The sequence below is a fragment of the Sciurus vulgaris genome, assembly GCF_902686455.1.
Source record: "Sciurus vulgaris genome assembly, chromosome: 11".
NCBI classification, from domain to species: Eukaryota; Metazoa; Chordata; class Mammalia; order Rodentia; family Sciuridae; genus Sciurus; species Sciurus vulgaris.
The window spans coordinates 80,328,333-80,344,614 of NC_136472.1; the positions used below are offsets into that span (position 1 = coordinate 80,328,333).

At 39.5% G+C, this 16,282-nt stretch overlaps 1 protein-coding gene across 2 annotated transcripts in view; it reads right to left on the minus strand.

Moving 5' to 3' along the window:
• RAB30 (RAB30, member RAS oncogene family) overlaps nt 1–16,282 on the minus strand; it is an 81,115-nt gene that overhangs the window by 37,477 nt on the left and 27,356 nt on the right. Inside the window, exon 2 of one of the 2 annotated variants that reach the window (XM_079105628.1) lies at nt 15,351–15,413. The exons of the other annotated variant lie outside the window; for it this stretch is intronic. The gene's annotated coding sequence lies outside the window, so the exon portion shown is untranslated. The remainder of the gene's footprint in view (nt 1–15,350; nt 15,414–16,282) is intronic. 2 annotated transcript variants of the gene reach the window in all.

Sequence of the window (16,282 nt, forward strand, 5' to 3'; positions counted from 1 at the left end):
CAGTGCTTGCCTAACACATGTGAGACACTGGGTTAGATCCTCAGCGCCACATAAAAATAAAATACAGGTATTGGGTCTACCTACAACTAAAAATATATTAGAAAAAGAACCTGTATCCTAAACCAAATTCAGGGGAAGCCGAGAATTCAGCTGACTGAAACCACGGAATCCTTAAAAAAGCACAGGAACTGGCAGTACCTTGTACTCCTAGGTCAGGAAGAAAGAAGGGTAGGATAAAGAACACAAGAAGGAAAGCTGCTCAAGAAGTTAGATCCATAGATGCCGCCTCCTCACAGAATTTTGCAGGCTCTGTCTCTGGAGAGCATAATACAGAAATGTCTAGTATTTGCTTGAAAGAATCTAGGGAAGGGGATTTGTGGATTCAGATGAAACACAAACGTCTATCCACCGACACTTGGCACACATGGATGTTGAATACAAGGTAGTTCGTTGTACCATCCTCTCTACTTTTGTAAATCTCCAGGATTTTCCACAATAGAAAATCAGAATGTCTCTGGTCTGGGTGTACCCAACAGAATTGAAGAGGAAATAAAACGCATTCATTAATGTGTACTGAAGTTACAGGGCAAAGATAGCCCTATTCCTTCTCCTCTTGACCACCTGAACATCATCAGGTAGAATCTACCTCTGCAAGGAAACAGGATGCCAGCAAGGGAAAACTTGAAGGTGCAGACCCAGGGCCCACAGAGACCGCCCTGCAGCAAGACCAAACTAATCATCTACATCCTGCATTCAAAGTTTCCTGACAGCATTTTTAAACAGCTCTACTAAAATATAATTCACAAAGTACACAATTACCCTTTTAAAGTACACAATTCAATGTTTTGTAGTACAGAATAAACATCACCACAATCAATTTTAGAACATTATCCTCTCCCTATCCCCATTAGCAGTCACTTTGTATTCCCCCCTCTCCCCAGCCCCAGCCAACTACTAATCAATCTACTGCCTGTCTGCAGATTTGCCTATTCTGGACATTTCATATAAATGAAGTCATATTCTATGTGGTCTTTACTGAGTGACTTCTTTCACTTACCATAATGTCAAGGTCTTAACAGCCCTTTTCCTCCCTTTCTTAATCAGGAGCAAAACAGCGAAGGATCACATTCGGAGTGTCATTTTGTGAAAACCACTAATGAAGATACAACCACAGAAAGTGCAGAAAAGCAACTTGAAGGAAACAGATACCATTGCGGGGAGGGAAGAAGTAATGTTCTTACAAAAATGAAATAAAACTACATTCATGAAACAAAAATAGGATACTATTAAAAGGAAATACTCAGGAACCAAAAAGAGCTCTTAGAAAATGACAACATGATAGCAGATTTTTTAGAACTCAATTAAAGAATGGCAAGATAAATTTGAGGACATCTTCTAGAGAGCAAAATCAAAAGACAAAGATATGCAAGACAGAAGACAGAAGTTAAGAATATTCTAGGGGACCAATATCTGAATAGTTCTCGAGAAAGAACAGAAAAATAAAAGAAAAATCATAACAACATAATTTAATAAAAATTTGAACTTAAGTATGCAGGTTGCAGCCAGGCACGGTGTCGCACACCTGTAATCCTAGCAGCTCAGGAGGCTGAGGCAGGAGGATAGAGAGTTCAAAGCCAGCCTCAGCAATGGTGAGGTACTAAGCAACTCACTGAGACCGTGTCTCTAAATAAAATACAAAATAGGACTGGGGATGTGGCTCAGTGGTTGAGTGCCCCCAAGTTCAATCCCCAGGACACCCCCCCCCCCAAAAAAAAAGAATGCAGGTATCCAGGTTGAAATGGCCCTGTACACCAACACCAAGCACAATGTAAAATTTTCATGAAATTCCAGAAAACTGAAAAAGAAACATTCCATCAGCTGTGAGGGAAAAAAAAAAAACAGTCTATATACAAAGAAACAGCAATCAGAACCCTTCCAGTTTGTCTATAGTGAAATGAAGCAATGCCATTAAAAGGTAAAGAAGAAAAGTAATGTCCAACTAGAGTGCAATACCCAGGTAAAGCAGATCAAAAGTGAGGTCAGAACAAAGGCAAGTACACGAGCACTCAGAAAGTCGCATCCCAAGCACATGTTTTAAGATGCTCCTAGAGAATGTCCTTCTTTGGGCGGCATACAAGGAGCAGGGATCTAGGGCAGACAGGTCAAGGACCACAACATGACTGCCACATGAAGAAGCCAAGCAGACTGGACTGCATAATTCATATGCTGAAGACAGTCATTACTAACAGCCCTACTGCCTTAAACACTCCCTTGTGTTGTACTTTTAAATCTTTTAAATATATAACATTTTCAAACATGCAAATATGGACCTCCATACCCATTACCCAGATTCAACAATTGTCAAGAACTTGGCATATTTACTTACCTTTCCCCCCTACTTTTCTGTTTAAATGTTTTAAAACAAATTCCACTTCCATACTATTTCATCTTTATATACTTTAGAACCCCTCTCTATATTACCCATCTTATAATACTACTATCACACCTAAAAGTAGTGACAGTAGTTTCTTTAATCACTTCATATTCAGTCCGTAATAAAATCTTCACGAAATCTAAAACATGTCTTTTTACAATTAGACTGTTATGGGCTAAGTTGTGTTCCCCCCTAAATTCCTATACTGAAGCCCTAACCAATTCCTAATAACCCAGAATATGACACTGGTGTCTTAAAGATGAGACTAGGATGCACACAACACAGACATCACGGGTATGCATGCACAAAGGAACAACCGGGCAAGGGGACAGCAAAAGGGCAGCCAACTGTGAGCTCAGAAGAGAGGCCTCAGAGGAAAGCAAAATGCTGGCATGTAGATTTGGGAATTCCTGCCTCCAGAACCCTGAGAAAAACTATGTTGAAGCTGCTCAGGAATTTTGTTATGGCAGATCTAGCAAACTAATAAAACACAGATTATCCAAATCAAAACAAGGTTCAGATAGTACATTTGATTATAATTCTCCCCCCACCCCCCACTTAAAACTGGGTCTATGTTGCTCAGACTGGCCTTGAACTTCCTAGGCGAAAGCCATCCTCTTATCCCAGGCTTTTGAGTAGCTGGGACGACAAGAGTGCACCACCATGCCCAATTCTGACTATAATTCTTAAGTTGCTCTATTATTTTTTTCATGCCATTGACTTGTTGCAGAAGCCAAGTCAGTGTCCAACAGAATGTTCTACATTCTGAACTTACCTGTTTGCTTCCTTGGTGTATAATTCAACTTGCTGTTCCTTCCCCCATCTTTCCAATAAATCAAAGTTAACTCTCAAGGTTTGATTGTACTTAGGGGTCAATTTCTAGTTAGAACATTCCATAGGTGGTAATGTGTACTCTCTTTTTAAACTGACAAAGAATACACAGGTACTTGGTCCAGAGGCTGCTCTGAATATCTGTCTTGACCACGTATGACTCACTTCTTCTTGCTGCCTATCTGGATTGGCTGATACATTCACTTTACCCTATCAGAGTTTTGCTTTGACCTTCTTCCTGAGAGCTGGAGGTGGGCCACTCTCTGTGACCACATTCCAACCAGAGGTCGAGCTGAAGCCCTATCAGATATCCCAAGAGTGGTAAGCCTTATATTTCCTTGGATTTGCTCACAATCTGCCCACTCACATCCTCTTTAGGGTCTTTTGTAACTCCCAGGAAGCAAAAGTCAGAGAAGGCCCATAGTTTACATCTAATAGCGGCAAGGTTGCCCTTTCCTTACAAAGCTTGCTAGGTTTGTGCTTGCTTCTGTTGTTAAAAAATTAAACAACATTTGTTTTAGTAATATAAACATGGGTAGCTAAATCACAAAGAAAATAAGGAAATGACCAACACAAAGGTCAAAATAATCATTGCCCCTAGTGAGGAGGGTACACGAGCTGCTTCTAGGTATTCATAATGTTCAGTTTAATAAACTGGATAGTAGATTACTAATTTTCATTTTGATCTTCCTTAAACTGTAAATGTATATTTTAAACACTCTTGGGTATGTATTGTATGTTTCAGGTTAATTATTTTTGTGTCAGTAGTCTGCAGTGGCTAGGACACAGGACTTGAAGAAAGAGTGAGAGCAGAAAAGATTGGAAATGGAGTTTACTCTGAGGGCAAATGGGCACCATCAGGGGACATTCATACCCAAGATCAAATGGCTTCTTCACAATCTATCCATCAGGAATGACAGGAAAAAATCCTTTTTTCTACTAAGTTAACTAGTTATGAAATAGCTGACGAATTAAGCCTCTCACTTGGAAACATAATAATATGGTTTAGATGTATTTTTCCAGGGAGGGGAATTCCAGCTTGCCCTAGGGAACATATTTGCCTCAAATTCACAAATGACACAAAGCTGGGAGGGATGCAGAACAAATGTTTTAGATGACAGAATAGGGATATATCTTGGTAAGTTAGAATGCCCAATTTGTAATAACATCTCCCATTTGTTGAGACCATATGATATGTCAAGAGCTTTACATAATTTATCTCATCTAATCCTCACAATCACACTGTGAAGCTGAGACCCAGGAACATCACTGCCCAAGGTCATAAAGTTAATAGCAGAATCATGACTGAACCTAGGTTTTTAGACTCAAGTTTCAATCTCAAGAAAGATTCCTTCAGCAACCAGAAAATAACATTTAAAACTGAGTCTTCTTTAATTCAGTTTGCCATCCTCAAAATTGCCCTCAAACCCAACCCTCTTGGGTAGATGAGGGTATCAGCACCTCTGAAGAATGATCAGATCAGGATGATTTCATTAATATAACACTTGGGAACCCTGAGCCTCCATCTGCCCTTGAGAGCAAGCTGTAACAGGATTTTCTCTGCTACCCATCCCCAGCTTAGCTATGTCTGCCTCCTCATCTGTATTTAAGATTTTTACACATCTCATGCTCTGTACTTTATAAACGGGGGTCCCTCATTGCAAAAATTGCTGAGCAAAAACCCTCAGTCAGGCTGTTCCCCACCTTCAGTTTTCTCTCGTCCCAGATTTGATGGGTGTGTGTAGCTGAGAGAACAGCATAAACAGCTCCCATGCACAGTCATATCCAATGGAGCAATCTCGAAAGACAGCCAGAGAATTTTAATGAAAACCAGAAAACCCCTGGCTGCTAAGTCCAACTGTGATCCAGTCCTGCCAGCCCCTCCCTCTGCAGCTCAGAATCCCTGAGCCAGATTCCTCCCCAAGAGCAGGGAAGAAAATCCATTTTGCATTCAGTAACGCCTTTCATAGAAGCCACTTTCCAGGGTTATTTAGGTTAAAGCAAGCTACATGTTAACTGCAACAAGACCAAGGGACCCTGAGAAGCACAGGGTGTGGCTGCAGCAGATCTGCACCAGCAGATTATGAAACAGTCATTTAAAAAAAAAGGGGGTGGGGGGAGGGGGTTCTTTCCTTCTGCCAAAGCTGTCTGCCCACAGCTGCATACAAGGCTAGTGGGGAATCTTAACAAGTTTAAAGGGGCCGTATTTCAAATACTTGAGAACCAAAGGGGAAGAAATGAGTATTTTGAGCACTTAAACTGTGTATCAGGTGCTCTGGTCTCATCTCACCTTCACTGAGACTGGAATTCTAAACTGTGTGTGACAGATAAGAACCCTAGCTCAGAAAGGTTAGAAAACCTGTCCAAGACACAGCTGGTAAGTGAGGAAACAAGACTCAAAGTTCAGTATGGGTAAGGCTTATCAAAAATACCAAACTCAAAATTTTGATTTGCCTTGCCCAATAAAAAGAATGATCCTTTACTGAAGACTGGCTATGTGCCCAGCACTAAGATTTTTACATGCATTATATCATTTAATCCTCAGTAATCAGATAAGATAAGGGTCATTATTATTCAGATTTTATAATACACAAACTAAGCCTTACATGTTAAGCTTAGCCATGGACACAGCATCACCAGATTTGAACCCCTGGTTATTTGATTCTAGAGCCTCTACCTTAAAACATCAAACAGCCTACAGTGGGAAACCATTTAAGCCATCCCTCCAAGCAAGTCAGGTCACCTTGAGATTTCTGCTTTCCCTCTTAGCAGGAAATCCATGTTCCAGGCTTTCAATTCCTCCTAGCGCTCCTCGGTGGAGGCAAAGAATCTCTGGGACAACTGATTGCTATGTGTGTAAAGGAGAAGGTTACTACCATGATGCTGGCTCCCCTGAGCAGAGGCAGAGACAGCTCCTTTGCAGGTTCTACTCATAGGCCCTACAACCTCCAAGCAGCCCCCACCCCAACAGCTCACAGGCCATTTTGTATTCTTAAGAGGAGACCGCATACCTCCACTGGAGCAACTGTGATTTCCCAAGGGAAATGACTGTCTAGACAGAGCATCCCAATCCATCTTGAGAAGAAATGGGCCATACAATGTCAGGTTTGATCACTTAAATTTTGGAGTGTGTGTTTAGCACCCCAGTGAAGGCTCTGCGCTTAGTGCCTCTGGGTTATCCAACTGAGCACCACAAAGCGCATAGGGTATCATGTGCATACCCTAGTTTAGAACTGTCTTTCCAGTCAGGCAAGTGTGACCTGAAGGGCATCTAACACTCAGGCTTATGGCCATACACACACAGGCATACCAAACAGTTCCATTAATCAAGATGAAACTTGACAGACCACTTCTATGCATGTTCAGAATTAAACACTAGGCTTTGAGGTGGACTAAGCACCTAATATGTGCCAGATACTGTAGCATTCACAGCTGATGTCTTAATCATGTCTTCACAACATTCTGTGAGGTAAATAAGATAGATATTAGGCAAATGAGGAACTGAAATCCAGAAAGGTAATGTAATTTGCTTGAAGTCACACAGGAAGTGGCAAAGCTCAAATTCAAATGTTTTTATTATGACTCCACATACTTGCATTCAGTTAATAATGAGTCCATTCATTTATTCCTCAGATGTTTATTGAGCACTCTCTATGAACCAGCTATTGTGCCAATCATAGAGAATGTAACTGTTCACATGACATAGTTCCAGTTACTAAAAATCTTGTTTTCTCATGAGGAGCGATGACCATGCAGATTGGAAAGAGCTATAGAATGTTGAGATTGGGGCCTAACATGACTGATAAGGACAGGTCTTTCTGAAGAAGTGGGATCTGAGCTGAGACCTGAGAGATGAGAATGAGTCAGTCATTTGTAAGCCAGGAAAAGAAAAGTGTAGATAGAAGGTACTAGAAGTGCAAGGGCCAGCTACAGGAAAAGGTCTGGCACATCCCAGAAGCATAAAGGAGACTATTTGCCAAGGATGAGTGATCAACAGGGAAGATGGAATGGTTCAGATGAGGCAGGGCCTTGACCATGGAAAAGAGTCTAAATTTTGCTCGAAGAGCAATAAGAAATCAAAGGAGAGTTTTAAGCAGGACATGGTGGAGCACGCCTGTGGTCCCAGCTACTCCAGAGACCGAAGCAAGAGCATTGCTTGAGCCCAGGAGTTTGAGACTAGCCTGGACAACATAGCAAGACCGACTCCATCTCAAAAACAAAACAAAGGGCTGGTGTTGTAGCTCAGTGGTATAGGGTTTACCTAGCATGTGTTTGATTGTCAGCACAGCATATATATGCAAACAAACATACATACATACATACATACATAAAAATAAAGGTCCATGGACAACTAAATACTTCAAAAAAAATTTTTAATCAGAAAAGCAACATGATATGATTTGTGCTTTAAATAGGGATAAAATTGGTTGCTATGTGAAGGAGGCATTATAGGGAGGAGGCAAGAGTTGGAATCAGGGAGAGAAGATGGTGGCTTGGACCAGGGCAATGGTAGTAGAGATGGACTTTAGATTTGGAGATAATACTGGAAAAGGCTTGCTGCTGGATTGTATATGTATGGTGAAGGGAACAAACTCCTAGGTTTCTAACTGAGCCAACTGGGCCAATGGTAGTACCATTTATTAAGAGAGAGAAGTTATGAATTTAAAGGCATGAAGCTGCTTAGCCTAATGAAGAGAATGTGGTTGGGGGTTAAAACAGAGAATAAATTGCAAGGATCTGAAAGTTGCCTCAGGAAACAGGTTCTACTTACTTCATTTGGCTATCACTGACAAATGGTGACTGACGTGCAAAAGGCAGAAAGAAGAAAGGAACTCAGGTTGATGTGGGAAGTGTCATCTTATAGTCAGAGCTATGCAGAGGAAGGAGTGAGCTGCCTTGGGAGTCTGGTGGAGGGAGATGAGGACTTAACCTTTACTGGGAGTATTAAGGAACAAAGCAGATGACTCCTTGGCTAGTTGATTAAAGTTCAGCAATTGGGTGGGCAGAACACTGCCTAAAATCCTCTAAACCCTGAAATTCTGTAGTTTTACAGTAAAATTAATCTTGTCTTTTGGACTGGAGTTTCTCTAATAGCACAGAACTTCTTTGGTATCTCTTACCTCTCAGAAGGCAAACGAAAACAAGTTCGGCTAATCTCAGGCACTATAAAGTGACTCCTAGTTCACTTCTAAGTGTCATGCAAGATGTTCAAAGGCTTTATGGTGTAGGGGAAAGGCACAGTTACGGAATTGGACATTACATATCTGTAATTTGTTAGCTCCGTATCCTCTGGCAAGTTATTTAAATCCTCTGAGTCTCAGTTTCTCTTTCAAATAAAGGGAAAAATCACGCCTCATTCAGGATGTTTGCTGTGAGGCCCAAACAGCAATGTCTAATGCACGATGGTGGTAATCATCATCATCGTCATCATCATCATAGCTAACATCTATTACTACAGACACATAACTATATGATAGGCATATATCACAGGCATATTTTTCATCAAATCCTTAAATAACCCACAAAGTAATAATCACTATTATTACACCTGTTTTAAAAATTACAGAACTGATTTCCAGAGGCTACACAATAAGTCATATAACTAGCAATTATCAAAACTAGGAAAAAATAAATAAACTTCAATAAAGGTTAAAAGAAAAAGAGAAAACCATATTCAGGTAATTTGAACAAAAGTAAGTTACTATTGAATTTAACAAACAATTCAATTCACTGACTAGATACTTGATAAATACTTACTGAGCATATGAATGAAAAATAAAATGAATGATTCCAACAAACAGTTGTTGAGTTTCTATCAAGCACAGCATCAAGAAACTGGTGTTACAGAACATTTACATCAGTTTGAGAGTTGCCATTAAAACCAAATCTTCAAAAGGCAGATACACTGCCAACATAAAAACATCCTAAGAAATGCCATTCTCATACGTAGCCCAGAAGAAGTCAGAATTACTACTCTTCTTTCTCACGGAAGTCTTTCTATTAGAAGACCATTCCAAGCAGTAGGTGGGAAATCAAGAGCACTCAGTAAATGAAAGCCAAGGGAACAGATATTCCAAAGATCTTTGAGATATCTTTGGACTTAAATGTCTCCCCACAGTCCCATGTGTCGAGATTTAGTGTAACTGGGAAATGGTAGACCTTTTAAGACGCAGGGCCTAGGGAAAGGTCTTTAGGTCACTGGGGCATACCCTTGAGGGATACTGTAGGCCCCAGGTCCCACTCTTTTTTGCTCTGTGGCCATGAAGTAATGAGTTCTGCTCCCACACATACTCCCTCCATGATGCGCTGGTTTGCCACAGACCCAAAAGCAATGAGGTCAATCGATCATGAACAGAATGTCCAAAAGGGTGAACCAAAATAAATCTTCTTTTTTTTTTTTTTTTTTTCCTTTGCGGTGCTGGGGATTAGAACCCAGAGCCTTGTGCTTGTGAGGCAAACACTCTACCAACTGAGCTATATCCCCAGCCCAAACCTTCTGATTTTGTTAAGCAATAAAGTATTCTGTTACAGTGGTAAAAAGCTAACCAACACAGTAAGATATCCAAAGGGAATGGAACTCTAAGATGACAAAGGCTGAAAAATGAGTCTTGGTAATTAGGAGTTTGCTAATGACTGTCACTAGAATTGGGAAGGAAAGAAACCAAGTTTCAAGGGACAATTAGACGAATGGATTAAAGAGGAAAATGAGGCCATCTTTTAAGTTTGGTAATAAAAGGAAGAAGAGGGGAAAAAACAGTAGTCTGATGAGAAGCAAAAGGACAGGATAAATGTATAAGATAAGGAGCAGGAGCCAAAAGAAAAGGAAAAGCTTAAGATAGAAGATAGTAGAGAAGATACCAGAAAGAAACAGGAAGCCAGACTCCAGAAAGGCAGAAGGACACAAGACAGAATGCATAAGGAAGGTAGAGGTCACCTTCTGCTCTGAGACAGCAATAAAAAAGGAAAGATTCTGATACATGGACATTATAAAAAGTCACTCTGAACCAAGCTTGGTAAATACAAAGAGCAATCAAGTTGGATAACACCATTTTTAGCTTAAAATGATACTGCTACTCTTGAATCATTCATAAATTGGCACTGAAAAGGACAACAGTTATTTGAATTTAAGTTCTGTACAGTTCAAAACCAGGCTTACTGAGATGTTAGGTATTCAGTTTCTTAATCTGCTGCTGGTTATATTGATAATGTTATTTGAAAAGTTCACCCAGCTATATACATGATATGTGCAGTTTTCTGTATGTACATGATATTTCAATGAAAAAGTATTTAAAAATCAATCATTAACTTAGAACTACCATTTTTTGACTATTTTAGCATTTAAAAGAATAACTCAAGAAAACTATATTCTTTCAGACAGGCAACATTCTTTATCATTCTTGCAGATTTCCCATAATACTAAACTAGATAGACTAGATATGCAGCAGGTATCTAATGAATATACATTCATGTGATTATAAAAATATTAACATCAAATGTCCAGACTTAACTCTATCTCCAGGAAATAGTACCTTTGTGATTGTGAAATCTGGCAGGCCTCACTTCAGTCAAATGATTACACTTAGCATCACCAGTAATCTAGACTAGCTACTCTTATATGCTCCTTCTTGTGATGCAATGGGAAATATACATTTTTGCCCAAAAAGTTCAACCTATATATAAATCATGGAGACATAAATTCAGATTTGAAATTAAGAAAAAATTAAGACAATGGGCCTGAAATTTTTAAAATATCATAAAACACATACATGTGTGCACGTGCGCACGCACACACACACACACACAAAACCTCTTTATAGACACTTATAGATTTAAAGAGACTAAAGAAAAAAATTAAAGATAGATAATAACTAGATTTAATGTATAATCCTTAATTGCATCCTGGGAGTAAAACAAACCAACAGTTATATTATTAATATTATTATTATTTGGATAATAGGGATGTGACAGATCATTTGCAAAAATGGCTTCAGTTACTCCTGCTCTGTTATCCATGCCCCTGAGTAATATGAATTTTTAGCTCCTCCCATCAAGAGGAACTTGTGACTTGCTTTGGCCAGACAACTACAACATAAGTGATGCTGTGCCAGTTCCAATCTAGACCTCAAAAGGCTTTGCACACTTCTACTCACTCTCTCTTGGAACCTGCATATGAGCCATGGGAATAAGTCTGGTCCAGCCTGCTAGAGATGCCAGACCTCTGGAGCAGATGCGAGACCTCTAAGCAAACTTCAGCCATCTGAACTGAGGCCAACAGACACCAGCCAACCCCTATTTGATCCAGCAGCTGACTGTAGATGTATGAGGAACTCTAGCCAATCAGTTGATCCTGAGCCACCTTAAAAGAACCACCCAAATGACCCATTGAACTATGAGCATTAAAAAGTGGAGGCTGTTTTAAGCTACTAAATTTGGGTATGGTTTTTTACACAGTAAAAGTTAGATGATCAAGGTAAAATTTGAAATACAGACTGTGTATTTGACAATATCATGGAATCAATGTTAAATTCCTAGAGCATGATAATGGTATTGTGGTGATGTAGAAGAAAAAAAAAATAGAATACCATGATATGTCCCCCTCCAAAATGTAAATATGCATTTATCTTTCTCTAGAGATAAAGCAAATGTGGTGAAATGCTGACAACTGTAAATCTAAGTGAAGGGTTTTGAATGTCCTTTGTACTCATCTGTTGGAAATTTTTCAAAATAAAAAGTTAGGTACAGAATATTTACCTGATAATAGGAAGTTACCAGGTCATAAACAAAGCCTTCTCATCCTTTGCCCCCACCTTCTTACTGGAGGCAATGGACTATTGCTACTGAAGGGGAAGGGGAGCAAATAAAAACTGCAGTAAACCAGGGGTATACCCTGATAGAGTTATGAGAAAAACCCATTAATAATTAAGGAGTTTTTAAAGGTAGGTATTAATAGCAAGCAATCGCTAAGTGAGGTTTTTCTTCCTGACATAATCAGAAAAAAAAATTGTGTTAAGTTGAATGAGACATGAAAAGAAAAAAGCTTTGGCAAGAAACACGGGTCGGTCTTTGAACTATTCTGTTAGAAAACAAATATTCATATGTTTCTCTATTTAAGGGAGTTCTCAATGGCCTGCAAATAAGAAGAGTATCTTGTATTACACTATTCCCTCTGAAAATCCCTAAAGAATCTTACCAATGGAAACTAAAACTGTTTTTTTCACAGTCTAATGAAAGCCTCCTTCATTTAATTTGGATTTCCCCCCAAGTGATATGCAGCAATTATCAATGCTGTGTATTGACTTATATGAACAAACCCAGGGACCTAGGTTCAAAGGATACAACTTTCTGAACTAAAATTCAAGCATCTTGGCTTTATTATATGCCATATAGAGAAACTCTGCTTACTATGAATGGCAAACAAAGCCCATACCATTCTTTAAATAAAAAGTAATATAGGTACAGATTCTTTTTTTAAAAAACAATCTCTATAAATCTTTTTCAAAGTGTTTTACTTCAAAAATCTCCAGTGGAGCAATACTATGCATTACCATTGTCAAGTGAGAAAATCATTAAACTTACAAAAGAAAGGGAAGAAAATATGGCAAGATACTATATATTTAATGAGTTGCTTGTTCTCATTTGTCAGAACTAAAACATGAATGCAGCAGGATATTGTTTTAGGCATTATTTGGCTTGAAGCTAAATCCATGCCTGATTTCTCTTACAGAGTTCCTCAATTCTCTGCCCCACAAACCCCAGGATGCATCAGAATATAGTTTGAAACCAAAATCTTAAAGTGGCCATGCAAAAGGAAGAAGGTATCCCACACAGAGAGAAACTTCCAGTTGCCTACACCAACTTCAACAAATTCAGACAAAACAACCAGGCTGTCATGTCTTCAAGAAAACTTTGATGTTCAAAGAGAATTCTACTGTACATATTAAGTCTCAAAGTATTGATGGATGTGGTAAAAAAATAAAAACATCTGCAGAGCAGACAGCTTTCCTGGCCCATATCTGCACATTAGCCTCTCTGTCTTATAAAAGGACTAGATATCAGTGAACTTGAATACGGGTCTGGCTCAGCCACTGAGTTCCCAGGCACTGGGCATCAGGAGTGTCAACTGTTTAGAGAAGTATACACTTATTCTTTCATTTTTTTCATTTACAAACATTTATGGGCAAATTTTACAATGCTAGGCCCAGAGCGAGGAAACACAGGTAAAGGGGACATGTCCTTAGCCCACAAGCTGCTCACAAACAAATGGAAAAGCACAGTCCAAGCACTCAGCCAAGTTGGAATAAAGGGTTACAAGCAGGTACACGGTTAAGCACTTGAGCCTGGGCCTGAATCCTGACTCTACCACTAACTGCCTGAATGACATTGGGCAAATTTTACTTAATCTCTCCAAGCTTAGTTTCCCCAGCTATAAAATGGAGATACATGGAATTATCGTCAGACTTAAATAATATGTTACTATAGATATCATACTAAACTTTAGATAAATATTGGCTATAATTATTTATCTTTATTATTATCTGAATTGTTATACTATGTACCTTTTTTTTGGGGGGTGGGTACCAGGCATTGAACTCGGGGGCATTCAATCACTGAGTCACATCCCCAGCCCTATTTTGTATTTTATTTAGAGACAGTCTCACTGAGTTGCTTAGTGCCTTACCATTGCTGAGGCTGGCTTTGAACTCCCCATCCTCCTGCCTCAGGCTCCTGAGCTACTAGGATTACAGGTGTGCACCACCACACCCAGCTACTACTATGTACCTTTTTAAAATCTAGAATCAACCCCAAGATTTTATGAATTGGCTGCATAACCCAGAGTAAATAACTTAACATCTCTAGGTCTCATACTCTTTATCTATTTAATCGCAGGTTATAGCTTAATCATCCTAAAATTCTCTCAAGCACTACAATATTAAAAGGCTCAATTTTGTCTGGTTTCATATGTGTCTCAATGTCACTGCTCAGATAAACCTATGCTGCAAAGCTATTGCTAAATAAACCATCTTTCTCTGGTGGCTGCCTGAATCTTTTCTCATTTTGGTTCCTTTAACCTTATTACCTACCCCTGTATATATGGGATGTATGTAAGCCATTAGTACCCCAGGAAAGAAACAAGCAACTTCAGGTGAAGCTGGGCACCTTTTCCTCTACTTTAGGTTGGGTAGTGGCTTCCAAAACATAAGTGAGAGAGATGCAATGAATGAATGGATTCCTTCATGTGCCCACTAGAAGGGTCCACATCCTGAGGCAGCAGTGCCTTCCTGTGCTTTTACCTATGCACTACTCGTCTCTACAAGCCACCTTCCACATTGCCATCTTATCTGCCTCCACCAAAGCTGAATGAGAACTGGACACTGTTGTACTGAATTTTGCATTCTCAGTCCTAAATATAGTACCTGGAATGAGGTAGATACCAATAATGTAACAATTAACTAAGAGTCATATCCCTGGGGACCAAAACTATACATTTGCAAAGTGCCTATGTATTTTGAGCTATCGGTCTGACTTCAAGATCTTTTACTAAGGGTCATCAATCCAGCTGTGTCAAGGACTGACTATATATATGACCTGGGGGGAGGGGGTCATCCCCCCAACCCGCAGCCTTCAGTTTTCTCATTGGTAAAATGAGAGGAATCTAATAAACCAGGGGTTGGCAAACTATGGCTCATGGCCAAATTCAGTCTATGCCTCCACCCCTGCTTACATTTGTAAATGATTGTAAAGACAAAACATAGTACCTATCAGAGAACATATGTAGCCTCCAAAGCCTACTATATTTACTTTCTGGCCTTTCACAGAAAAGTTTTATGAACTCTGGCTTTGATTATCTCTATGGTCCCTTCAAACCCTGACATTTTAGCATTCTAATTCTGCTGGGTTTCCCTGAATCACAATCTGATTCTACCTCTCCACACACAGTATTTCCAAGTTGAAAACAATACCCCAGACACACCAGGAGCTCAGCTGCTATTTGTTTAATTGAATAAATGGATTCTGCAGCAGCAACCCTAAGAACTAAATCCTGCACCAAGAAAGTAAGTTGAGTCAATAGTTATCAAATGCTCACCTAATAAATGCCCTCAGGATGGATGCCCCAGTGATGGTATATTGGGCCTCTGGATGACATGACCTGGAGTTTAGATAACCAAAATCAGGACACACCTTGTTTCACCAAATAAAAACATCCCTGTAGCCATCCCCTGAACAACCCTCTTTGGCAAATTATAAAGCTATCTAGTAGAAGCTATCAGAAACAGATCATCAGAACAGATAATCTTAAAAGTCATGGACATGAGAAAGAAATCCTATCCACAATAAAGTACATAGGATAATTTAGCTCATAACATTGTTTCTCTTTCTCTCTGTTGTTAAGAATATATAACACCAAAACAAGAAATCCAAACATTTATGTCAGGGCAATAAGCCAAGAAAAGTCTAGAATATACGATCCTATTAACACTAATGGAAGTGAGAGCAAGGTAAAAGAGAAAATAAAGCTCCCTGCCTTGACTCACACTACACATACTTTTCCAAAATAAATAGCCAGTGATTATTCTTTTAATGTTCCTCCTCAGTACACTGATAAATCATTGCTGAGTACAAACCTTTTGCTGATTTCAAAGGATGCTTTTCTCTCCTTTTCCTTTGCTCCTCCTCTTTTTATATGCTCACAAGGAGTCCTGAAGAGGGCTGAGGGTGCTTTCCCCATGCTTCCATCAAGCTTCACCTTGTACAACTGCAGTGACCTCCAACCACATACTCCACTCAGGCTGTTACCTAGAAATCACAAAGTTGATCTACAGATTCTACCCTTTCTCCTTTTCCCTAAAGAAGCTCCTGGGAGCTCTCTTTCTCAGGATACCAGAGAGAAACCTGCCCCTTTCCATAAGGACCCTACGCCCAATGATAAGGTAGATACACATGCCTTACCCACATCCCAACTGACACCATTGCCAAGTACCCTGCTCTGGACATACTGGCTTGGAAAGTTAAAAAAAA